The sequence below is a fragment of the Pseudophryne corroboree genome, unplaced genomic scaffold, assembly GCF_028390025.1.
Source record: "Pseudophryne corroboree isolate aPseCor3 unplaced genomic scaffold, aPseCor3.hap2 scaffold_1857, whole genome shotgun sequence".
Lineage (NCBI taxonomy): Eukaryota > Metazoa > Chordata > Amphibia > Anura > Myobatrachidae > Pseudophryne > Pseudophryne corroboree.
The window spans coordinates 58,647-81,285 of record NW_026968495.1 but is presented as its reverse complement, the minus strand read 5'-3'; the positions used below and the strand labels follow the sequence as shown (position 1 = coordinate 81,285).

The 22,639-nt window shown below is 46.7% G+C and overlaps 16 non-coding genes across 16 annotated transcripts; 7 read left to right on the top strand and 9 right to left on the bottom strand.

Moving 5' to 3' along the window:
• Positions 1 to 4,304: 4,304 nt before the first annotated feature.
• Positions 4,305 to 4,468, bottom strand: LOC135003415 (U1 spliceosomal RNA). Its single transcript, XR_010204436.1, has one exon. It is a non-coding gene; the product is annotated as a U1 spliceosomal RNA (small nuclear RNA).
• Positions 4,469 to 5,142: 674 nt separating this feature from the next.
• Positions 5,143 to 5,305, bottom strand: LOC135003411 (U1 spliceosomal RNA). The gene has a single exon (XR_010204432.1). It is a non-coding gene; the product is annotated as a U1 spliceosomal RNA (small nuclear RNA).
• A 152-nt stretch (positions 5,306 to 5,457) lies between these two features.
• On the bottom strand, positions 5,458 to 5,621 carry LOC135003381 (U1 spliceosomal RNA). Its single transcript, XR_010204405.1, has one exon. It is a non-coding gene; the product is annotated as a U1 spliceosomal RNA (small nuclear RNA).
• A 144-nt stretch (positions 5,622 to 5,765) lies between these two features.
• LOC135003358 (U5 spliceosomal RNA) lies at positions 5,766 to 5,881 on the top strand. Its single transcript, XR_010204382.1, has one exon. It is a non-coding gene; the product is annotated as a U5 spliceosomal RNA (small nuclear RNA).
• Positions 5,882 to 6,151: 270 nt separating this feature from the next.
• On the top strand, positions 6,152 to 6,268 carry LOC135003369 (U5 spliceosomal RNA). Its single transcript, XR_010204393.1, has one exon. It is a non-coding gene; the product is annotated as a U5 spliceosomal RNA (small nuclear RNA).
• A 286-nt stretch (positions 6,269 to 6,554) lies between these two features.
• On the top strand, positions 6,555 to 6,667 carry LOC135003370 (U5 spliceosomal RNA). Its single transcript, XR_010204394.1, has one exon. It is a non-coding gene; the product is annotated as a U5 spliceosomal RNA (small nuclear RNA).
• A 4,819-nt stretch (positions 6,668 to 11,486) lies between these two features.
• LOC135003404 (U1 spliceosomal RNA) lies at positions 11,487 to 11,650 on the bottom strand. The gene has a single exon (XR_010204427.1). It is a non-coding gene; the product is annotated as a U1 spliceosomal RNA (small nuclear RNA).
• Positions 11,651 to 11,794: 144 nt separating this feature from the next.
• On the top strand, positions 11,795 to 11,910 carry LOC135003361 (U5 spliceosomal RNA). Its single transcript, XR_010204385.1, has one exon. It is a non-coding gene; the product is annotated as a U5 spliceosomal RNA (small nuclear RNA).
• A 270-nt stretch (positions 11,911 to 12,180) lies between these two features.
• LOC135003362 (U5 spliceosomal RNA) lies at positions 12,181 to 12,296 on the top strand. Its single transcript, XR_010204386.1, has one exon. It is a non-coding gene; the product is annotated as a U5 spliceosomal RNA (small nuclear RNA).
• Positions 12,297 to 12,582: 286 nt separating this feature from the next.
• LOC135003354 (U5 spliceosomal RNA) lies at positions 12,583 to 12,698 on the top strand. Its single transcript, XR_010204377.1, has one exon. It is a non-coding gene; the product is annotated as a U5 spliceosomal RNA (small nuclear RNA).
• A 275-nt stretch (positions 12,699 to 12,973) lies between these two features.
• On the top strand, positions 12,974 to 13,089 carry LOC135003366 (U5 spliceosomal RNA). Its single transcript, XR_010204391.1, has one exon. It is a non-coding gene; the product is annotated as a U5 spliceosomal RNA (small nuclear RNA).
• Positions 13,090 to 19,718: 6,629 nt separating this feature from the next.
• On the bottom strand, positions 19,719 to 19,882 carry LOC135003350 (U1 spliceosomal RNA). The gene has a single exon (XR_010204372.1). It is a non-coding gene; the product is annotated as a U1 spliceosomal RNA (small nuclear RNA).
• Positions 19,883 to 20,553: 671 nt separating this feature from the next.
• Positions 20,554 to 20,716, bottom strand: LOC135003351 (U1 spliceosomal RNA). Its single transcript, XR_010204373.1, has one exon. It is a non-coding gene; the product is annotated as a U1 spliceosomal RNA (small nuclear RNA).
• A 152-nt stretch (positions 20,717 to 20,868) lies between these two features.
• On the bottom strand, positions 20,869 to 21,032 carry LOC135003391 (U1 spliceosomal RNA). The gene has a single exon (XR_010204415.1). It is a non-coding gene; the product is annotated as a U1 spliceosomal RNA (small nuclear RNA).
• A 668-nt stretch (positions 21,033 to 21,700) lies between these two features.
• LOC135003417 (U1 spliceosomal RNA) lies at positions 21,701 to 21,864 on the bottom strand. Its single transcript, XR_010204438.1, has one exon. It is a non-coding gene; the product is annotated as a U1 spliceosomal RNA (small nuclear RNA).
• Positions 21,865 to 22,016: 152 nt separating this feature from the next.
• On the bottom strand, positions 22,017 to 22,180 carry LOC135003374 (U1 spliceosomal RNA). Its single transcript, XR_010204398.1, has one exon. It is a non-coding gene; the product is annotated as a U1 spliceosomal RNA (small nuclear RNA).
• Between the last annotated feature and the right edge of the window lie 459 nt (positions 22,181 to 22,639).

Genomic DNA, 22,639 nt, shown 5'->3' with positions numbered 1-22,639 from the left:
GACCATGCTACTTGCTTGAAAGATCTGGGAGCACATGGAAAACAGTACAAACCATGCAGTATCACAAGAGCCTTTATTTGATCTTTCATGAAGATAGAGCAGAATTGAGGACACGTCAACAATTTCTGCCGAAGGTGGTTCATCTTTCCACATGGTGCCTTTGGCCACTGACACCTTCGTTGAGTCAAAGTCTCTGGCTGTGGTCAGAACTTTGAAAATTTATGTCACCAGAACGGTTCAGATTAGGAAAACAGAGGCTCTGTTTGTCCTGTATGCTCCCAACAGGATTGGGTGTCCTGCTTCCATGTAGACCATTATGCGCTGGATCTGTGGTAAGATTCAGCATGCTCATTCCATGGCAGGATTGCCGTTACTGAATTAGGTGAAGACCCATTCTACTAGAAAGGTGGGTTCATCCTGGGCAGCTGGTCGGGGAGTCTCGGCATTGCAACTTTGCCGAGCAGCTATTTAGTAAACACTTTTGCTAAATTTTACAAGTTTGATACCTTGGCCGATGATAACTTCAAGTTGGGTCATTCGGTGCTGCAGAGTCGTACGCACTCTTCCACCCGTTCAAGAGCTTTGGTATAACCCCATGGTTCTTAATGTGACCCCAGCATCCTCTAGGTCGTATGAGAAAATAGGATTTTAATACCTACCGGTAAATCCTTTTCTCTTAGTCTGTAGAGGATGCTGGGCACCCGTCCCAGTCCATACTGTGTCTGCAGTTATTACTTGTGGTTATACACATGTTGTGTTATGGTTCTGGTCAGCTTTTTGCTGCAATTGTTCATGCCGTTGGCTTGTGTTCTGTTGAATGCCACGTTCTGCGGCATGCTTAAGGTGTGAGCTGGTAAGATGCTCACCTTAGTTTAACAATAAATCCTTTCCTCGAAATGTCCGTCTCCATGGGCACAGTTCCTATAACTGGAGTCTGGAGGAGGGGCATAGAGGGAGGAGCCAGTTCACACCCTTTGATAGTCTTAAAGTGCCCATGTCTCTTGCGGATCCCGTCTATACCCCATGGTTCTTAATGTGACCCCAGCATCCTCTACGGACTAAGAGAAAAGGATGCCCTTGCGCACTATCCTGACTTCTCCTCCCGTCTGCTTACTTTGTGCCTTCCAACGCACAATGCAAACTACAGGTGGTGCTGCAGGGCCCACACCCTTTTACTTGCCTTACAGAACAGCTCTGGAGCTGTTACAGTGCCCAGCTGCTGCAAGAAATCAGCTTGAATGCTTCAGGGGATGGGGCATGGCCAACATGAGCCCCACACCAAAGGAGGGTGGGGGTGTTTAATGAGAACTAGGGGTCATCCAAGCACTGCAAAAGGCCGCCATGCCCTGCACGCCCCTTTTCTCTTTTCATATGCAGATGAGGGTTCCAGCCAACTTTGGCCCACTGCTTGAATAACATCACTGTATGCAAATCCGTCTGCTGCAGACCTTCCCCCAGGAAGGCTTGTACTAGATGTTGCATATGGTTTGATATTTGATGGTGCTTCAGTATTAGGCAGCCTTCCGCCCTCCCATGTTCATCTGAAAAGATGTGGTCTCCCTGCAGTTGTTGTCCCCAGACGAGAGTTCCCTTGTGCTTCCTCAGTTGAATCTCCTTAACTTGACGGGGGAGGGGCTGCCCGAGCAGCCACCCTCCCCAGCCCTATCCCAACTCATACTTATTTTGCATATGAGATCTCTTGATCATGAAGATTGTTATCACAGGGTGAGGTACATCCATTATATTTTAAAATAGGAAGGTACAAATTACATATTTGAATTGCATTTATGTGCTGGATTCAAATGTCCCCCCCCCCCTTCCTTTCTCAATTGTGCCCGTCAGCAGCTATTCTAAGGTTGCTGCCAATGGGTGTGACACATTAATTTCTTCTGTGGGGTACACTGGACTCCACAAGGATTCACATTGGGGTGTAGAGTAGGATCTTGATCTGAGGCACCAACCGGCTCAAAGCTTTTGACTGTTCCCAAGATGCTCAGTGCATTCTCCTCTATAACCCCGCTTCCATGAACAGGGAGCTCAGTTTGTAGTTGGTGCCTTCAGTAGCAGGCCACTTAACAGGGGCCTGCCTCAGGCAGCCTATTCTTAGCTATAAATTTTGACAAGAAAAGAAGAACTTGTTTTATGAGAATCTACAAGGGCTGCAGCAGGCTAGGTCTAATAGACATCTTTACTGCAGCTTCATCACTCCCAGCGGCGCTGTATACTCCCGTGCCCTGGTTGCTGGGTCACTGCAGCGGAGGGTCCGGTTTCATCCTAAGGTCAGTCACACACACACCACCCTTCCGGATCACGAGGCCGCTGATGAAGGGGAGCGTGGCCGTAGGGGGTGGACCGTGTGCGCACTGGCGTGGACACTGATTACTGGGCAGCCGCTCCACTAGCCACCAGGTACAGTTAAGGAGCACAGGTCTGGGGGTTTTTCTCCTATATTAACCCAATTTTGTACTGCCCGCAGCGCATTGTGATAGGTAATAGGGCCTGATTCAGGTTGGATTGCAATCACAATAAGCGATCCAACTGCAAAAATTGCTAAGAGCATACGCATGTGCCTGCATTTTCTGCGGCACCCCGCAGAGAATGCGATCGCCTCTGCCTGTCAATCGGGGCGGGGGGGGGAAAGGTGGGTCAGCAACACTCCATTTCCAAGTCAGGGATGGAGCGGTGCGGGGGCAAGGCTTCAAAATGGGGTCTGCAACGGAGGAGACACAGGGGGCGTGGTCACAGCGGCTGTATGACATCACATTCAGCCGCTGTGATCACAAAAATGGTGGCGGCTTCCTGCGCGCACATACAGTCTGCACCAGCAGGAGGCTACACCATTTTTTATGATCACGCTGAACTGCAGTGCGACTGCAATTACAGCATGGTCAAGAAGGGAGGCGTCATGCTGGGTGGCCATGCCCTTTCACTGTGCAGGAGCCAGCACTGCTCACACACTAGTCCCCGGGTGCAGCCCCCAACCCCCGGGACACCCGGAGCAACAAAATGTAGATTCAGGCCACCAGGCCACGCCCCTACCTATGAAACCATGCCTCCTTTTTACCATTGCGCTGCTTATCTGCGCGCACTGCATTACAATCTCCCTCGCCACCTCTCTGGGTGTCACCAGTGATAGTGACACCTCTGCCATGCTTGTAGCAGCTGGTCCTAAGATCTACGCCTCAAGCCCTGAGTGTTTGCCCTTGTGACTTGTTGATCATCATAGCGAAGCAGATGCTTACAGAAAACTGCAGGGGCTTAGATTGAAAATAAAAAAATTGATGGGTATAAGGTAGAGAGGAGCGGGTTCGGTTCTCCGAGAACCGAATTCCCCACGAACTCCACGTTGTTTACACTGGTCCGAGGCAGGCTCGGTTGTTCCCGCCTGACTCGGAAAACCTGAACAAGGGAAAATGTCATCATCCCGCTGTCGGATTCTCGCGAGATTCGGATTCCATATAAAGAGCTGCTTGTTGCCGCCATTTTTACTCGTGCTTTGAAGAGAGAGCGGAATGGGCGTGGCTATGTTCTCTCAGTGGAAATCTCAATATCAGTGCTCAGTATCAGTGGTTACTTATTGCTGCTCAGTAATACTAGTAGTGTGTCTCTCCTGCTCAGTGTCAGTTCTCAGTAGTATCCTCATCAGTGCTCAGTATCACTGCTCATTGTCTTGTGCTGCATTGTGGTGCTCAGCATACTACAGTACATTACTAATAGTCCAGTGCTGCATCTTGCTGCTCAGTGTCAGTTCTAGTATCCTCATCAGTGCTCACTATCACTGTTCATTGCATTTTGGTTTTCTGTATACTACAGTAACATAGTAATATAGTAACATATAGTAACATAGTTTTTGAGGTTGAATAGAGGCAAATTGCCCATCGTGTTCAACCTGTTTTAAGTTGTGATGATTCTACATACTTGCTGAATAATGTTTTATGACTAGTTAGCTACTATAACTCATGTTACCCCCGGATTAACCATGTTGATATTTTAAGTATTATAACCTTAGATAGCTTTTTCATTCAGAAATGTATCCATTCCTTTTTTAAATCCAATTACAGAGTCCGCCATTACCACCTTCCCTGGCAGGGAATTCCACATCCTGATTGCCCTAACAGTGAAGATCATAGTATCTCACCTGGCAGGTAAGTAGGAGTTGGGCTAGAGCTGTGGAGGATTGCTGCTCGGGCACCCCCTGTCAAGTGAAGGAGATCCAACTGAGGCAGCACAAGGGAACTCTCGAAAGAAGAACAAGGCTAGAGGAAGATCTGAGACAAATAAATCTGACTTTTACCAGAGCTGACCAGAGGAAAGCACAAACACAGTCCCCCACTACCACAAATAATGCAGTCGAGTTTCCCACATTTGGGGAAATCACAGGGGTCAGCATACCCAGAATGCAATGAATGAACCTCACCCTGGGAGAACAATCTTCATGACCATGGTATCTCCTATGCAAAATAAGTATGATTTGGGATAGGGCTGGGGAGGGCCGCTGCTCAGGCACATCTCTGTCAAGTAAAGGAGATTCAACTGAGGCAGCACAAGGGAACTCTCATCTGGGGACAACAACTGCAGGGAGAACACATATTTTCAGATGAACATGGGAGGGCAGAAGGCTGCCTAATAATGAAGCACCCCCAAACAACAAACCAAATGCAACAACTAGTGCAAGCATTCCTGGGGGAAGGCCTGCAGCAGATGGATTTGCATACGGTGATGTCATCCAAGCAGTGGGTCAAAGTTGGCTTCAACCCTCGTCTGCATATGAAAAGAGAAAAGGGGCGTGCAGGGCATAGCGGCCTTTTGCGGCGCTTGGATGACCCCTAGTTCGCATTAAACACCTCCACCCTCCTTCGGTGTGGGGCTCATGTTGGCTATGCCCCAGCCCCTGAAGCATTCAAGCTGATTTCTTGCAGCAGCTGGGCACTGTAACAGCTCCAGAGCTGCTCTGTACGGCAAGTAAAAGGGTGTGGGCCCTGCAGCACTACCAGTAGTTTGCATTGTGCATTGGAAGGCACAAAGTAAGCAGACAAGAGGAGAAGTCAGGATAGTGCACAAGGGTATAAAAGGGAGGGGCTCATGAAAAAAGAAGTGGAAACAGACAGCAAACTAGGCTGGAGAGAGACCTGAGACAAAGAGATCTGAATTATACGAGAGCCGACCAGGGGAAACACAAATTATGCAGTCAAGCTTCCCACATTTGGGGAAATCGCAGGGGCACCACACCCAGAGTGCAATGGGTGAGCCTTGCCCTGGGAGAAGCACCTTCATGATCATAGTATCTCACCTGGCAGGTAAGTAGGAGTTGGGCTAGAGCTGGGGAGGGTCGCTACTCGGGCACCCCCCTGTCAAGTGAAAGAGATCCAACTGAGGCAGCACAAGGGAACTCTCGAAAGAAGAACAAGGCTAGAGGAAGATCTGAGACAAATAAATCTGACTTTTACCAGAGCTGACCAGAGGAAAGCACAAACACAGTCCCCCACTACCACAAATAATGCAGTCGAGTTTCCCACATTTGGGGAAATCACAGGGGTCAGCATACCCAGAATGCAATGAATGAACCTCACCCTGGGAGAACAATCTTCATGACCATGGTATCGCCTATGCAAAATAAGTATGATTTGGGATAGGGCTGGGGAGGGCCGCTGCTCAGGCACATCTCTGTCAAGTAAAGGAGATTCAGCTGAGGCAGCACAAGGGAACTCTCATCTGGGGACAACAACTGCAGGGAGAACACATATTTTCATATAAAAATCTTGGTCATGCTCTGGTTTCTCTTCAGAACGAACAAATCTTTCGCCTCTTACTAAAGATTTCCGTGGAGAGGAGCAAAACCGAGTTTTATCTCAATTTTTGCATGCCCCATCTTTTTGGGGTTTCTTTTACCGGTTTAAAGATAGAATGAGTGTGCTTTAATGTAAGCTCATTTGCATAGAAATGACAGTAAATGTTTATTTATGTTCAAACAGAACTTTCTTGACCATGCTACTTGCTTTAAAGATCTGGGAGCACATGGAATACAGTACAAACCATGCTTATAGCAAGGAGAAGCCAGGTGAGAAATCTGCTTTCTTTCAAATTGGGCACTCACTTTGATCTGAATGAGGACTGCTGGCACAGCACTCAGGCGACAGGTGGAATCTTGGTCATGCTCTGGTTTCTCTTCAGAACGAACAAATCTTTCGCCTTTTATTAAAGATTATCCGTGGAGAGGAGCAAAACTGAATTTTATCTCAATTTTTGCATGCCCCATATTATTGGGGTTTCTTTTATCAGTTTAAAGACAGAACGAGTGTGCTTTCTTGTTAGCTTTAATGTAAGTTTATTTGCATAACAATGACAATAAATGTCTGTTTCTTTTCAAGCAGAACTTTCTTGACCATACTAATTGCTTGAAAGATCTGGGAGCACATGGAAAAGAGTACAAACCATGCTTATAGCAAGGGGAAGCCTGGTGAGAAATCTGCTTTCTTTCTTTCAAATTGGGTGCTCACTTTGAGCTGAATGAGGACTGCTGGCATGGCACTCAGGCGACAGGTGGAATCTTGGTCATGCTCTGGTTTCTCTTCAGAACAAACAAATCTTTCGCCTTTTACTAAAGATTTCCGTGGAGAGGAGCAAAACTGAGTTTTATCTCAATTTTTGCATGCCCCATATCATACCTCCCAACTGTCCCGATTTTCGCGGGACAGTCCCGTTTTTTGGGGACTGTCCCGCTGTCCCACCTGCGGGCCGCAGTGTCCCGCGGTGGGGAGGACAATTGGGAGGCTCTGTCTGTCGCTGCCCTGCTTAGCAGAGCAGCGGTGAATAGACGCTGTGCGCATGCGCACAGCGTCTATTCACTGAAGTCAGAGGGAGAGGTGGCATGCCAGCGGCTCACAGAGCGCTGGGCATGCCCGCTCAGTGCCGAAAACGGGGGCGTGACTCGCGATCGCGGGTCCTCCCGCGAAGCCACGCCCCCTTTTACTTAGGCCACACCCTTTTTGGGAGCGCGCGCGACTTCGCCGCGCGTGTGTCCCTCTTTGCGAGCCGACAAAGTTGGGAGGTATGCCCATATTATTGGGGTTTCTTTTATCAGTTTAAAGACAGAACGAGATTGCTTTCTTGTTAGCTTTAATGTAAGTTTATTTGCATAACAATGACAGTAAATGTTTGTTTCTTTTCAAACAGAACTTTCTTGACCATGCTACTTGCTTGAAAGATCTGGGAGCACATGGAAAACAGTACAAACCATGCAGTATCACAAGAGCCTTTATTTGATCTTTCATGAAGATAGAGCAGAATTGAGGACACGTCAACAATTTCTGCCGAAGGTGGTTCATCTTTCCACATGGTGCCTTTGGCCACTGACACCTTCGTTGAGTCAAAGTCTCTGGCTGTGGTCAGAACTTTGAAAATTTATGTCACCAGAACGGTTCAGATTAGGAAAACAGAGGCTCTGTTTGTCCTGTATGCTCCCAACAGGATTGGGTGTCCTGCTTCCATGTAGACCATTATGCGCTGGATCTGTGGTAAGATTCAGCATGCTCATTCCATGGCAGGATTGCCGTTACTGAATTAGGTGAAGACCCATTCTACTAGAAAGGTGGGTTCATCCTGGGCAGCTGGTCGGGGAGTCTCGGCATTGCAACTTTGCCGAGCAGCTATTTAGTAAACACTTTTGCTAAATTTTACAAGTTTGATACCTTGGCCGATGATAACTTCAAGTTGGGTCATTCGGTGCTGCAGAGTCGTACGCACTCTTCCACCCGTTCAAGAGCTTTGGTATAACCCCATGGTTCTTAATGTGACCCCAGCATCCTCTAGGTCGTATGAGAAAATAGGATTTTAATACCTACCGGTAAATCCTTTTCTCTTAGTCTGTAGAGGATGCTGGGCACCCGTCCCAGTCCATACTGTGTCTGCAGTTATTACTTGTGGTTATACACATGTTGTGTTATGGTTCTGGTCAGCTTTTTGCTGCAATTGTTCATGCCGTTGGCTTGTGTTCTGTTGAATGCCACGTTCTGCGGCATGCTTAAGGTGTGAGCTGGTAAGATGCTCACCTTAGTTTAACAATAAATCCTTTCCTCGAAATGTCCGTCTCCATGGGCACAGTTCCTATAACTGGAGTCTGGAGGAGGGGCATAGAGGGAGGAGCCAGTTCACACCCTTTGATAGTCTTAAAGTGCCCATGTCTCTTGCGGATCCCGTCTATACCCCATGGTTCTTAATGTGACCCCAGCATCCTCTACGGACTAAGAGAAAAGGATGCCCTTGCGCACTATCCTGACTTCTCCTCCCGTCTGCTTACTTTGTGCCTTCCAACGCACAATGCAAACTACAGGTGGTGCTGCAGGGCCCACACCCTTTTACTTGCCTTACAGAACAGCTCTGGAGCTGTTACAGTGCCCAGCTGCTGCAAGAAATCAGCTTGAATGCTTCAGGGGATGGGGCATGGCCAACATGAGCCCCACACCAAAGGAGGGTGGGGGTGTTTAATGAGAACTAGGGGTCATCCAAGCACTGCAAAAGGCCGCCATGCCCTGCACGCCCCTTTTCTCTTTTCATATGCAGATGAGGGTTCCAGCCAACTTTGGCCCACTGCTTGAATAACATCACTGTATGCAAATCCGTCTGCTGCAGACCTTCCCCCAGGAAGGCTTGTACTAGATGTTGCATATGGTTTGATATTTGATGGTGCTTCAGTATTAGGCAGCCTTCCGCCCTCCCATGTTCATCTGAAAAGATGTGGTCTCCCTGCAGTTGTTGTCCCCAGACGAGAGTTCCCTTGTGCTTCCTCAGTTGAATCTCCTTAACTTGACGGGGGAGGGGCTGCCCGAGCAGCCACCCTCCCCAGCCCTATCCCAACTCATACTTATTTTGCATATGAGATCTCTTGATCATGAAGATTGTTATCACAGGGTGAGGTACATCCATTATATTTTAAAATAGGAAGGTACAAATTACATATTTGAATTGCATTTATGTGCTGGATTCAAATGTCCCCCCCCCCCTTCCTTTCTCAATTGTGCCCGTCAGCAGCTATTCTAAGGTTGCTGCCAATGGGTGTGACACATTAATTTCTTCTGTGGGGTACACTGGACTCCACAAGGATTCACATTGGGGTGTAGAGTAGGATCTTGATCTGAGGCACCAACCGGCTCAAAGCTTTTGACTGTTCCCAAGATGCTCAGTGCATTCTCCTCTATAACCCCGCTTCCATGAACAGGGAGCTCAGTTTGTAGTTGGTGCCTTCAGTAGCAGGCCACTTAACAGGGGCCTGCCTCAGGCAGCCTATTCTTAGCTATAAATTTTGACAAGAAAAGAAGAACTTGTTTTATGAGAATCTACAAGGGCTGCAGCAGGCTAGGTCTAATAGACATCTTTACTGCAGCTTCATCACTCCCAGCGGCGCTGTATACTCCCGTGCCCTGGTTGCTGGGTCACTGCAGCGGAGGGTCCGGTTTCATCCTAAGGTCAGTCACACACACACCACCCTTCCGGATCACGAGGCCGCTGATGAAGGGGAGCGTGGCCGTAGGGGGTGGACCGTGTGCGCACTGGCGTGGACACTGATTACTGGGCAGCCGCTCCACTAGCCACCAGGTACAGTTAAGGAGCACAGGTCTGGGGGTTTTTCTCCTATATTAACCCAATTTTGTACTGCCCGCAGCGCATTGTGATAGGTAATAGGGCCTGATTCAGGTTGGATTGCAATCACAATAAGCGATCCAACTGCAAAAATTGCTAAGAGCATACGCATGTGCCTGCATTTTCTGCGGCACCCCGCAGAGAATGCGATCGCCTCTGCCTGTCAATCGGGGCGGGGGGGGGAAAGGTGGGTCAGCAACACTCCATTTCCAAGTCAGGGATGGAGCGGTGCGGGGGCAAGGCTTCAAAATGGGGTCTGCAACGGAGGAGACACAGGGGGCGTGGTCACAGCGGCTGTATGACATCACATTCAGCCGCTGTGATCACAAAAATGGTGGCGGCTTCCTGCGCGCACATACAGTCTGCACCAGCAGGAGGCTACACCATTTTTTATGATCACGCTGAACTGCAGTGCGACTGCAATTACAGCATGGTCAAGAAGGGAGGCGTCATGCTGGGTGGCCATGCCCTTTCACTGTGCAGGAGCCAGCACTGCTCACACACTAGTCCCCGGGTGCAGCCCCCAACCCCCGGGACACCCGGAGCAACAAAATGTAGATTCAGGCCACCAGGCCACGCCCCTACCTATGAAACCATGCCTCCTTTTTACCATTGCGCTGCTTATCTGCGCGCACTGCATTACAATCTCCCTCGCCACCTCTCTGGGTGTCACCAGTGATAGTGACACCTCTGCCATGCTTGTAGCAGCTGGTCCTAAGATCTACGCCTCAAGCCCTGAGTGTTTGCCCTTGTGACTTGTTGATCATCATAGCGAAGCAGATGCTTACAGAAAACTGCAGGGGCTTAGATTGAAAATAAAAAAATTGATGGGTATAAGGTAGAGAGGAGCGGGTTCGGTTCTCCGAGAACCGAATTCCCCACGAACTCCACGTTGTTTACACTGGTCCGAGGCAGGCTCGGTTGTTCCCGCCTGACTCGGAAAACCTGAACAAGGGAAAATGTCATCATCCCGCTGTCGGATTCTCGCGAGATTCGGATTCCATATAAAGAGCTGCTTGTTGCCGCCATTTTTACTCGTGCTTTGAAGAGAGAGCGGAATGGGCGTGGCTATGTTCTCTCAGTGGAAATCTCAATATCAGTGCTCAGTATCAGTGGTTACTTATTGCTGCTCAGTAATACTAGTAGTGTGTCTCTCCTGCTCAGTGTCAGTTCTCAGTAGTATCCTCATCAGTGCTCAGTATCACTGCTCATTGTCTTGTGCTGCATTGTGGTGCTCAGCATACTACAGTACATTACTAATAGTCCAGTGCTGCATCTTGCTGCTCAGTGTCAGTTCTAGTATCCTCATCAGTGCTCACTATCACTGTTCATTGCATTTTGGTTTTCTGTATACTACAGTAACATAGTAATATAGTAACATATAGTAACATAGTTTTTGAGGTTGAATAGAGGCAAATTGCCCATCGTGTTCAACCTGTTTTAAGTTGTGATGATTCTACATACTTGCTGAATAATGTTTTATGACTAGTTAGCTACTATAACTCATGTTACCCCCGGATTAACCATGTTGATATTTTAAGTATTATAACCTTAGATAGCTTTTTCATTCAGAAATGTATCCATTCCTTTTTTAAATCCAATTACAGAGTCCGCCATTACCACCTTCCCTGGCAGGGAATTCCACATCCTGATTGCCCTAACAGTGAAGATCATAGTATCTCACCTGGCAGGTAAGTAGGAGTTGGGCTAGAGCTGTGGAGGATTGCTGCTCGGGCACCCCCTGTCAAGTGAAGGAGATCCAACTGAGGCAGCACAAGGGAACTCTCGAAAGAAGAACAAGGCTAGAGGAAGATCTGAGACAAAGAAATCTGACTTTTACCAGAGCTGACCAGAGGAAAGCACAAACACAGTCCCCCACTACCACAAATAATGCAGTCGAGTTTCCCACATTTGGGGAAATCACAGGGGTCAGCATACCCAGAATGCAATGAATGAACCTCACCCTGGGAGAACAATCTTCATGACCATGGTATCTCCTATGCAAAATAAGTATGATTTGGGATAGGGCTGGGGAGGGCCGCTGCTCAGGCACATCTCTGTCAAGTAAAGGAGATTCAACTGAGGCAGCACAAGGGAACTCTCATCTGGGGACAACAACTGCAGGGAGAACACATATTTTCAGATGAAAATCTTGGTCATGCTCTGGTTTCTCTTCAGAACGAACAAATCTTTCGCCTTTTACTAAAGATTTCCGTGGAGAGGAGCAAAACTGAGTTTTACCTCAATTTTTGCATGCCCCATCTTTTTGGATTTTCTTTTATCGGTTTAAAGATAGAATGAGTGTGCTTTAATGAAAGCTCATTTGCATAGAAATTACAGTAAATGTTTGTTTCTTTTCAAACAGAACTTTCTTGACCATGCTACTTGCTTGAAAGATCTGGGAGCACATGGAATACAGTACAAACCATGCTTATAGCAAGGAGAAGCCAGGTGAGAAATCTGCTTTCTTTCAAATTGGGCGCTCACTTTGATCTGAATGAGGACTGCTGGCATGGCACTCAGGCGACAGGTGGAATCTTGGTCATGCTCTGGTTTCTCTTCAGAATGAACAAATCTTTCGCCTTTTATTAAAGATTTCCGTGGAGAGGAGCAAAACTGAGTTTTATCTCAATTTTTGCATGCCCCATATTATTGGGGTTTCTTTTATCAGTTTAAAGACAGAACGAGTGTGCTTTCTTGTTGGCTTTAATGTAAGTTTATTTGTATAACAATGATAGTAAATGTCTGTTTCTTTTCAAACAGAACTTTCTTGACCATGCTACTTGCTTGAAAGATCTGGGAGCACATGGAAAAGAGTACAAACCATGCTTATAGCAAGGGGAAGCCTGGTGAGAAATCTGCTTTCTTTCTTTCAAATTGGGTGCTCACTTTGAGCTGAATGAGGACTGCTGGCATGGCACTCAGGCGACAGGTGGAATCTTGGTCATGCTCTGGTTTCTCTTCAGAACGAACAAATCTTTCGCCTTTTACTAAAGATTTCCGTGGAGAGGAGCAAAACTGAGTTTTATCTCAAATTTTGCATGCCCCATCTTATTGGGGTTTTATTTTATCTGTTTAAAGATAGAACGAGTGTGCTTTAATGTAAGCTCATTTGCATAGAAATGACAGTAAATGTTTGTTTCTTTTCAAACAGAACTTTCTTGACTATACTAATTGCTTGAAAGATCTGGGAACACATGGAAAAGAGTACAAACCATGTTTATAGCTAGGGGAAGCCTGGTGAGAAATCTGCTTTCTTTCTTTCAAATTGGGTGCTCACTTTGAGCTCAATGAGAACTGCTGGCATGGCACTCAGGCGACAGGTGGAATCTTGGTCATGCTCTGGTTTCTCTTCAGAACTAACAAATATTTCGCCTTTTATTAAAGATTTCCGTGGAGAGGAGCAAAACTGAGTTTTATCTCAATTTTTGCATGCCCCATATTATTGGGGTTTCTTTTATCAGTTTAAAGACAGAACGAGTGTGCTTTCTTGTTAGCTTTAATGTAAGTTGCCATAGATGCAGTGAAACACATGTGTAGGGCACGGCGTGTCCGCGTGTATTTGACTCATGTGAAATGTTATAAAACAAAAATATATGATTATGATGTTAGCTGTTAGTCTCCACTAATAGGGAATAGAAGCTGAGCTATAAGAAAGGAATACACTAGATATGATGTCACTTAGCAATTACAATGTCTAAAGTGCATACAGATAGCTACTAATAACTCTTGATAAGAAAGTATATCAGTGTGGGTATATTTATATGATGGGATATTGGGACTAGTGAATATATATCACTCCTGCTGTCCAGATTGGCAATAACCAGACAATTATGATAAGAGTAGAGATGTCACATGGGCTGCTATAGATATTAATTTAATGCTGTATGTGTCATTTGTTACAAATGGATACATTTTCTATGAGTCAGCCTAGCAGCTGCATGTTCTAACAGAACACTATCCTCACACAGAATCTGCTAACCTTGAGATAACTAAATGACAGTGTGTAACAGTCTCTTTACTATAAGACTGTTACAAAGTAATATATATATTTGAAGTCAGTCTAGCAGCTGTGTGTTCCAGCAGTTTATAAGACAAAGAAAATCTCCTATTGTGGAATCTAGACACATGGGACTGCTGGCCTGTGTCATACTATTTCTATGTAATACCAGTAACATGTATATAACTGTTACATAATTGTTACAAATGGATAAATCTTTGAGTCAGCCTAGCAGCTGCATGTCCTAACAGGACACCATAAATCCTTTACAGTGTAACAAATTGATTGGTAACACTTAAAGGCTGGAGAGCAGTTATATGCCTTACTAGCATACTCAATATACCACATTATTACACCAGTTACCACGATTATTGACAGCGCATTTGATATATTATATTACCCTCACACTGAGTCTGTTTACCTTTAGATAACTAAGTGACCGAATATGTAACAGTTTCTCTATCATAAGACTGTTACAAAGTGAGATAGATATATTTGGAAGTCAGTCAAACAGCTGTGTGTTTCAGCGGTTTATAAGAAAATTCCTCATTGTGGAATCTGGACCACTAAGGGTTATTATATATATAGCACATGGAATTGCCACATCTCCCTATATGATAATTTCATTACACTGTAACATAATAAGAATTAACTCTTTAACAGTGTAAATAGAGAGTAATGAATCTCTGACACATGGAATATATTATTTCTTAGATGAATTGGATAAACCATTATGACAGACACTTTGCTTCCTAATAAGAATTGAGGTGGCTATACCTCTAAGGAAAGCATTATTGCCTACGCCTAGATCAGATTAAATAAGATCTGGCTGAATATATGAAGGAAGGTTGCTATTTATATGAGAATTGGAATTGCTATATTCCTTAAGGCAACCCCACCGATTGATATATGTTGTCAATTAAGTATATCTGAACGGCTATATCTGGACCAGATTTAATAAGATCTGGCTGATTATATGAAGGAGGGCTGCTATTTATATTGGAATTGCCATATTCCTTAAGGCAACCGCACCTGTTGGTATATCTCGCCAATTAACTATATCTAAACAGCTAAATTAAAGCTATTCATCATTTTTTTAGTTTGGATATTAATAAATATGATCTTTCCATGATGCATAGAGATTTCCCTATCAAGTGATTCCTTATCCGATATAGAAAGCTATCCCCCTGTGGTATTGAATTTAGGAATATAGTCTTAGGGGACACAGAGAAATAAGTGATCCCCATCTACCTAAGCACCCCACAAATTGGAGGTTAGCTTACCGGTTATACTCAATCACCCCCACAAATTCGCCAATGGGGATGGCTTCCCGGGAGGTAACCCCTATTGAGTGAAGGGAGTATATAGGATACGACCCAGTGGTACCTGACGACATAGATACTAACAGCTATTTAATAACATTACGCTAGAAAGTGATTATTAGCAACATATATATCTATATAAACAACCCCGCCAGGGTTGTGCCTTCAAAAATAATCACACACGGACACGCTTTTTAAACCTTTTTTTCACATCTCTTTATTCTTCTTATGCACATGTATGTTAGTTCTGTGATTTTAACCTTTATGTTTCACTGCAGTTTGGGATAATAATATTAATATTTATCCAATTTTAATACATACTTAATAAAGGTTATATTTTATGATTCATTCATTCTGTCCAGTGCGTCAACAGTGCAGATTTCTTCTTGTTTTTTCTCCCAAATTCTATAACAATGACAGTAAATGTTGTTTCTTTTCAAACAGAACTTTCTTGACCATGCTACTTGCTTGAAAGATCTGGGAGCACATGGAAAACAGTACAAACCATGCAGTATCACAAGAGCCTTTATTTGATCTTTCATGAAGATAGAGCAGAATTGAGGACACGTCAACAATTTCTGCCGAAGGTGGTTCATCTTTCCACATGGTGCCTTTGGCCACTGACACCTTCGTTGAGTCAAAGTCTCTGGCTGTGGTCAGAACTTTGAAAATTTATGTCACCAGAACGGTTCAGATTAGGAAAACAGAGGCTCTGTTTGTCCTGTATGCTCCCAACAGGATTGGGTGTCCTGCTTCCATGTAGACCATTATGCGCTGGATCTGTGGTAAGATTCAGCATGCTCATTCCATGGCAGGATTGCCGTTACTGAATTAGGTGAAGACCCATTCTACTAGAAAGGTGGGTTCATCCTGGGCAGCTGGTCGGGGAGTCTCGGCATTGCAACTTTGCCGAGCAGCTATTTAGTAAACACTTTTGCTAAGTTTTACAAGTTTGATACCTTGGCTGATGATAACCTCAAGTTGGGTCATTCGGTGCTGCAGAGTCGTACGCACTCTCCCACCCGTTCAAGAGCTTTGGTATAACCCCATGGTTCTTAATGTGACCCCAGCATCCTCTAGGTCGTATGAGAAAATAGGATTTTAATACCTACCGGTAAATCCTTTTCTCTTAGTCCGTAGAGGATGCTGGGCACCCGTCCCAGTCCATACTGTGTCTGCAGTTATTACTTGTGGTTATACACATGTTATGTTATGGTTCTGGTCAGCTTTTTGCTGCAATTGTTCATGCCGTTGGCTTGTGTTCTGTTGAATGCCACGTTCTGCGGCATGCTTAAGGTGTGAGCTGGTAAGATGCTCACCTTAGTTTAACAATAAATCCTTTCCTCGAAATGTCCGTCTCCCTGGGCACAGTTCCTATAACTGGAGTCTGGAGGAGGGGCATAGAGGGAGGAGCCAGTTCACACCCTTTGAAAGTCTTAAAGTGCCCATGTCTCTTGCGGATCCCGTCTATACCCCATGGTTCTTAATGTGACCCCAGCATCCTCTACGGACTAAGAGAAAAGGATGCCCTTGCGCACTATCCTGACTTCTCCTCCCGTCTGCTTACTTTGTGCCTTCCAACGCACAATGCGAACTACAGGTGGTGCTGCAGGGCCCACACCCTTTTACTTGCCTTACAGAACAGCTCTGGAGCTGTTACAGTGCCCAGCTGCTGCAAGAAATCAGCTTGAATGCTTCAGGGGATGGGGCATGGCCAACATGAGCCCCACACCAAAGGAGGGTGGGGGTGTTTAATGCGAACTAGGGGTCATCCAAGCACCGCAAAAGGCCGCCATGCCCTGCATGCCCCTTTTCTCTTTTCATATGCAGATGAGGGTTCCAGCCAACTTTGGCCCACATCTTGGATGACATCACCGTATGCAAATCCGTCTTCTGCAGACCTTCCCCCAGGAATGCTTGTACTAGTTGTTGCATATGGTTTGATATTTGATGGTGCTTCAATATTAGGCAGCCTTCCACCCTCCCATGTTCATCTGAACAGATGTGGTCTCCCTGCAGTTGTTGTCCCCAGACGAGAGTTCCCTTGTGCGTCCTCAGTTGAATCTCCTTAACTTGACGGGGGAGGGGCTGCCCGAGCAGCCACCCTCCCCAGCCCTATCCCAACTCATACTTATTTTGCATATGAGATCTCTTGATCATGAAGATTGTTCTCACAGGGTGAGGTTCATCCATTATATTTTAAAATAGGAAGGTACAAATTACATATTTGAATTGCATCTATGTGCTGGATTCAAATGTCCCCCCCCCCCCTTCCTTTCTCAATTGTGCCCGTCAGCAGCTATTCTAAGGTTGCTGCCAATGGGTGTGACACATTAATTTCTTCTGTGGGGTACACTGGACTCCACAAGGATTCACATTGGGGTGTAGAGTAGGATCTTGATCTGAGGCACCAACCGGCTCAAAGCTTTTGACTGTTCCCAAGATGCTCAGCGCATCCTCCTCTATAACCCCGCTTCCATGAACAGGGAGCTCAGTTTGTAGTTGGTGCCTTCAGTAGCAGGCCACTTAACAGGGGCCTGCCTCAGGCAGCCTATTCTTAGCTATTAATTTTGACAAGAAAAGAAGAACTTGTTTTATGAGAATCTACAAGGGCTGCAGCAGGCTAGGTCTAATAGACATCTTTACTGCAGCTTCATCACTCCCAGCGGCGCTGTATACTCCCGTGCCCTGGTTGCTGGGTCACTGCAGCGGAGGCTCCAGTTTCTTCCTAAGGTCAGTCACACACACACCGCCCTTCCGGATCACGAGGCCGCTGATGAAGGGGAGCGTGGCCATAGGGGGTGGACCGTGTGCGCACTGGCGTGGACACTGATTACTGGGCAGCCGCTCCACTAGCCACCAGGTACAGTTAAGGAGCACAGGTCTGGGAGTTTTACTCCTATATTAACCCAATTTTGTACTGCCCGCAGCGCATTGTGATAGGTAATAGGGCCTGATTCAGGTTGGAATGCAATCACAATAAGCGATCCAACTGCAAAAATTGCTAACAGCATACGCATGTGCCTGCATTTTCTGCGGCACCCCGCAGAGAATGCGATCGCCTCTGCCTGTCAATCGGGGCGGGGGGGGGGGAGAGGGGGGTCAGCAACACTCCATTTCCAAGTCAGGGATGGAGCGGTGCGGGGGCAAGGCTTCAAAATGGGGTCTGCAACGGAGGAGACACAGGGGGCGTGGTCACAGCGGCTGTATGACATCACATTCAGCCGCTGTGATCACAAAAATGGTGGCGGCTTCCTGCGCGCACATACAGTCTGCACCAGCAGGAGGCTACACCATTTTTTATGATCACGCTGAACTGCAGTGCGACTGCAATTACAGCATGGTCAAGAATGGAGGTGTCATGATGGGTGGCCATGCCCTGTCACTGTGCAGGAGCCAGCACCGCACACACACTAGTCCCCGGGTGCAGCCCCCAACCCCCGGGACACCCGGAGCAACAAAATGTAGATTCAGGCCACCAGGCCACGCCCCTACCTATGAAACCATGCCTCCTTTTTACCATTGCGCTGCTTATCTGCGCGCACTGCATTACAATCTCCTTCGCCACCTCTCTGGGTGTCACCAGTGATAGTGACACCTCTGCCATGCTTGTAGCAGCTGGTCCTAAGATCTACGCCTCAAGCCCTGAGTGTTTGCCCTTGTGACTTGTTGATCATCATAGCGAAGCAGATGCTTACAGAAAACTGCAGGGGCTTAGATTGAAAATAAAAAAATTGATGGGTATAAGGTAGAGAGGAGCGGGTTCGGTTCTCCGAGAACCGAATTCCCGACGAACTCCACGTGGTTTACACTGGTCCGAGGCAGGCTCGGTTGTTCCCGCCTGACTCGGAAAACCTGAACAAGGGAAAATGTCATCATCCCGCTGTCGGATTCTCTCGAGATTCGGATTCCATATAAAGAGCTGCGCGTTGCCGCCATTTTTACTCGTGCATTGAAGAGAGAGCGGAGAGGACGTGGCTATGTTCTCTCAGTGGAAATCTCAATATCAGTGCTCAGTATCAGTGGTTACTTATTGCTGCTCAGTAATACTAGTAGTGTGTCTCTCCTGCTCAGTGTCAGTTCTCAGTAGTATCCTCATCAGTGCTCAGTATCACTGCTCATTGTCTTGTGCTGCATTGTGGTGCTCAGCATACTACAGTACATTACTAATAGTCCAGTGCTGCATCTTGCTGCTCAGTGTCAGTTCTAGTATCCTCATCAGTGCTCACTATCACTGCTCATTACATTGTGGTGTTCTGTATACTACAGTAACATAGTAATATAGTAACATATAGTAACATATTTTTTGAGGTTGAATAGAGGCAAATTGCCCATCGTGTTCAACCTGTTTTAAGTTGTGATGATTCTACATACTTGCTGAATAATGTTTTATGACTAGTTAGCTACTATAACTCATGTTACCCCCGGATTAACCATGTTGATATTTTAAGTATTATAACCTTGGATAGCTTTTTCATTCAGAAATGTATCCATTCCTTTTTTAAATCCAATTACAGAGTCCGCCATTACCACCTTCCCTGGCAGGGAATTCCACATCCTGATTGCCCTAACAGTGAACATCATAGTATCTCACCTGGCAGGTAAGTAGGAGTTGGGCTAGAGCTGTGGAGGATTGCTGCTCGGGCACCCCCTGTCAAGTGAAGGAGATCCAACTGAGGCAGCACAAGGGAACTCTCGAAAGAAGAACAAGGCTAGAGGAAGATCTGAGACAAAGAAATCTGACTTTTACCAGAGCTGACCAGAGGAAAGCACAAACGCAGTCCCCCACTACCACAAATAATGCAGTCGAGTTTCCCACATTTGGGGAAATCACAGGGGTCAGCATACCCAGAGTGCAATGAATGAACCTCACCCTGGGAGAACAATCTTCATGACCATGGTATCTCCTATGCAAAATAAGTATGATTTGGGATAGGGCTGGGGAGGGCCGCTGCTCAGGCACATCTCTGTCAAGTAAAGGAGATTCAACTGAGGCAACACAAGGGAACTCTCATCTGGGGACAACAACTGCAGGGAGAACACATATTTTCAGATGAACATGGGAGGGCAGAAGGCTGCCTAACACTGAAGCACCCCCAAACAACAAACCAAATGCAACTACTAGTGCAAGCATTCCTGGGGGAAGGCCTGCAGCAGATGGATTTGCATATGGTGATGTCATCCAAGCAGTGGGTCAAAGTTGGCTTCAACCCTCGTCTGCATATGAAAATAAAAAAGGGGTGTGCAGGGCATGGCGGCCTTTTGCGGCGCTTGGATGACCCCTAGTTTGCATTAAACACCTCCACCTTCCTTCGGTGTGGGGCTCATGTTGGCTATGCCCCAGCCCCTGAAGCATTCAAGCTGATTTCTTGCAGCAGCTGGGCACTGTAACAGCTCCAGAGCTGCTCTGTAAAGCAAGTAAAATGGTGTGGGCCCTGCAGCACTACCTGTAGTTTGCATTGTGCGTTGGAAGGCACAAAGTAAGCAGACGGGAGAAGTCAGGATAGTGCACAAGGGCATAGAAGGGAGCGGCTCAAGAAAAGAGAAGTGGAAACAGACAGCAAACTAGGCTGGAGAGAGACCTGAGACAAAGAGATCTGAATTATACGAGAGCCGACCAGAGGAAACACAAATTATGTAATCAAGTGTCCCACATTTGGGGAAATCGTAGGAGCAGCACACCCAGAGTGCATTGGGTGAGCCTTGCCCTGGGAGAAGCACCTTCCTGATCATAGTATCTCACCTGGCAGGTAAGTAGGAGTTGGGCTAGAGCTGGGGAGGGTCGCTGTTCGGGCACCCCCCTGTCAAGTGAAGGAGATCCAACTGAGGCAGCACAAGGAAACTCTCGAAAAAAGAACAAGGCTAGAGGAAGATCTGAGACAAAGAAATCTGACTTTTACCAGAGCTGACCAGAGGAAAGCACAAACACAGTCCCCCACTACCACAAATAATGCAGTCGAGTTTCCCACATTTGGGGAAATGACAGGGGTCAGCATACCCAGAATGCAATGAATGAACCTCACCCTGGGAGAACAATCTTCATGACAATGGTATCTCCTATGCAAAATAAGTATGATTTGGGATAGGGCTGGGGAGGGCCGCTGCTCAGGCACATCTCTGTCAAGTAAAGGAGATTCAACTGAGGCAGCACAAGGGAACTCTCATCTGGGGACAACAACTGCAGGGAGAACACATATTTTCAGATGAACATGGGAGAGCAGAAGGCTGCCTAATACTGAAGCACCCCCAAACAACAAACCAAATGCAACAACTAGTACAAGCATTCCTGGGAAAAGGTCTGCAGAAGACGGATTTGCATACGGTGATGTCATCCAAGCAGTGGGCCAAAGTTGGCTGGAACCCTCATCTGCATATGAAAAGAGAAAAGGGGTATGCAGGGCATGGCGGCCTTTTGCGGCGCTTGGATGACCCTTAGTTCGCATTAAACACCTCCACCCTCCGTCGGTGTGGGGCTCATGTTGGCTATGCCCCAGCCCCTGAAGCATTCAAGCTGATTTCTTGCAGCAGCTGGGCACTGTAACAGCTCCAGAGCTGCTCTGTAAGGCAAGTAAAAGGGTGTTGGCCCTGCAGCACTACCTGTAGTTTGCATTGTGCGTTGGAAGGCACAAAGTAAGCAGACAGGAGAAGTCAGGAGAGTGCACAAGGGCAAGGGCAGGGGCTCAAGAAAAGAGAAGTGGAAACAGACAGCAAACTAGGCTGGAGAGAGACCTGAGACAAAGAGATCTGAATTATACGAGTAGCCGACCAGAGGAAACACAAATTATGTAGTCAAGTGTCCCACATTTGGGGAAATCGTAGGAGCAGCACACCCAGAGTGCAATGGGTGAGCCTTGCCCTTGGAGAAGCACCTTCCTGATCATAGTATCTCACCTGGCAGGTAAGTAGGAGTTGGGCTAGAGCTGGGGAGGGTCGCTGCTCGGGCACCCCCCTGTCAAGTGAAGGAAATCCAACTGAGGCAGCACAAGGAAACTCTCAAAAAAAGAACAAGGCTAGAGGAAGATCTGAGACAAAGAAATCTGACTTTTACCTGAGCTGACCAGAGGAAAGCACAAACACAGTCCCCCACTACCACAAATAATGCAGTCGAGTTTCCCACATTTGGGGAAATCACAGGGGTCAGCATACCCAGAATGCAATGAATGAACCTCACCCTGGAAGAACAATCTTCATGACCATGGTATCTCCTATGCAAAATAAGTATGATTTGGGATAGGGCTGGGGAGGGCCGCTGCTCAGGCACATCTCTGTCAAGTAAAGGAGATTCAACTGAGGCAGCACAAGAGAACTCTCATCTGGGGACAACAACTGCAGGGAGAACACATATTTTCAGATGAACATGGGAGAGCAGAAGGCTGCCTAATACTGAAGCACCCCAAACAACAAACCAAATGCAACAACTAGTACAAGCATTCCTGGGGGAAGGTCTGCAGAAGACGTATTTGCATACGGTGATGTCATCCAAGCAGTGGGCCAAAGTTGGCTGGAACCCTCATCTGCATATGAAAAGAGAAAAGGGGTATGCAGGGCATGGCGGCCTTTTGCGGCGCTTGGATGACCCTTAGTTCGCATTAAACACCTCCACCCTCCGTCGGTGTGGGGCTCATGTTGGCTATGCCCCAGCCCCTGAAGCATTCAAGCTGATTTCTTGCAGCAGCTGGGC